Source organism: Galeopterus variegatus, unplaced genomic scaffold (assembly GCF_000696425.1).
Source record: "Galeopterus variegatus unplaced genomic scaffold, G_variegatus-3.0.2 Scaffold12983, whole genome shotgun sequence".
NCBI lineage: Eukaryota > Metazoa > Chordata > Mammalia > Dermoptera > Cynocephalidae > Galeopterus > Galeopterus variegatus.
Window position 1 is genome coordinate 67,778 of NW_007739094.1, and position 2,003 is coordinate 69,780.

Consider the following 2,003-nt stretch of genomic DNA (forward strand, 5'->3'; position numbering starts at 1 on the left):
AAATACCCTGCATAGCTTAAGCAATTTTGAACAAAAAGAGCAGAGTTGGAGGCATTACACACCCTGACTTCAAAATACACTACAAGTTGTAGTAACAAAACAGCATGATACTGGCATAATAGCAGACAAATAGACTAATGGAATGTGTAAGAATCCTCAAATAAACCCACACACTTATAGCCAACTGATATTAACAATGTTTTTAAGAACCTGCAGAGGGGAAAGTATGGCCTCTTCAATAAATGGGCCTGGGAAAACTGGATAGCTACAAGCAAACGATTGAAAGTAGATCCCTATCTCTCACCATACACAAGAATCAACTAAAAAATGAATTAAAGGCCTAAATTTAAGCCCTCAAACTATGAGATTATTAGGAGAAATCATAGGGGAAACACTACAGGAAATGGAACTGGGTGGTGTTTTTTGAGGAAGACTACAAAGGTACAGGCGACTAAAGGAAACATATATAAATTGGACGACTTCAAACTAAAAACCTTCTGCACAGTAAGTGACACCATCAACAAAGATATAACCTACAGAATGGGAGAAAATGTTTGCAAACTACACAGCAGACAAGGGGCTAATATCCAGACCATATAAGGAACCTAAATGACCGAAGAGAGAAAAGAAAAAAAACAGATAATCCAATGAACATTAGTTTAAAGGGTCGCAGTGGGTTATCCAGGAATCTCTTCAATTCAGGCTTCACATCCTTGTTACTTGGGCTGTAAATCATGGGGTTCAGCATTGGTATTACTAGGGTGTAGAAGACCGAGGCCATTTTGTCAGTATCTAATGAGTGGTTGGTCCTTGGTGGCAAATACATGAAAAGAAGAGTCCCGTAGAACACAGTGACAGCCATTAAGTGAGAAGCACAGGTGGAAAAGGCTTTTTGTCATCCCTCTGAGGAATGTGTCCTCAGAATGGCAAGGACAATGTTGAAGTAGCATATAAGAACAACAATCATGGAGAAAAATAAATTGGTACCTGAAAAGGCAAATACTGCTGTTTCTGGANATTTATTATTTATATGTGTTTTCTTGTTTGGATATATGAGATTGTGATAAAACAATTAAAATTTTTTCCAGTGAAAATAATGGAGTTTCTAACCATGAATTGCCACCTCTTTTAATAGCAGCAATGTTAGGAAGAAATGACAATTCTTAAATAAAGATAGTTTTACTTTTAAATTTGCATTACTTTAAAGGATAGCAATGGGTTATCCAAGAATCTCTTCAATGCATGTTTCACATCCTTGTTCCTTAGGCTGTAATCATGGGGTTCAGCACTGGTATTACTAGGGTGTAGAAGACCGAGGCCATTTTGTCAGTATCTAATGAGTGGTTGGTCCTTGGTGGCAAATACATTAAAAGAAGAGTCCCGTAGAACACAGTGACAGCCATTAAGTGAGAAGCACAGGTGGGAAAGGCTTTTTGTCGTCCCTCTGAGGAACGTGTCCTCAGAATGGCAAGGACAATGTTGAAGTAGGATATGAGAACAACAATCATGGAGAAAAATGAATTGGTACCTGAAAAGGCAAATACTGCTGTTTCCGGAAGGTAAGTATCAGAACAGGACAAGGCTAACAAAGGAACATCATCACAGTAGAAATGGTTGATTATGATGGAAGAGCAGAATGACAAGGAGAACACACAGCAAGTGACAGTCACTGCTGTGGTCAGACTTTGGAGGCATGTGAGGAAAACCAGCGGACGGCAGATCTGCGGAGACACCAGCACCATGTACAGCAGGGGGCTGCAAATAGCCACATAGCGGTCATAGGCCATTGCTGACAGCATGAAAATCTCAGCCGCAGTGAACACTAAGAATCCACCCAGCTGAGCTGCACATCCATAGTAAGATATGGTTTTCTTGGTAACTAAGAAGTTAACCAGCATTTTAGTGGTAAGGATGGTAGAATTGCCAACATTGATGACAGCCGAGTGACGGAGGAAAAAGTACATGGGGGTTTGAAGTTGGGAGTCAACACTGGTGAGGGTGAT

The 2,003-nt window shown here is 40.1% G+C and overlaps 1 pseudogene; it reads right to left on the minus strand.

Moving 5' to 3' along the window:
- Positions 1–580: 580 nt before the first annotated feature.
- Positions 581–2,003, minus strand: LOC103581409 (annotated as a pseudogene).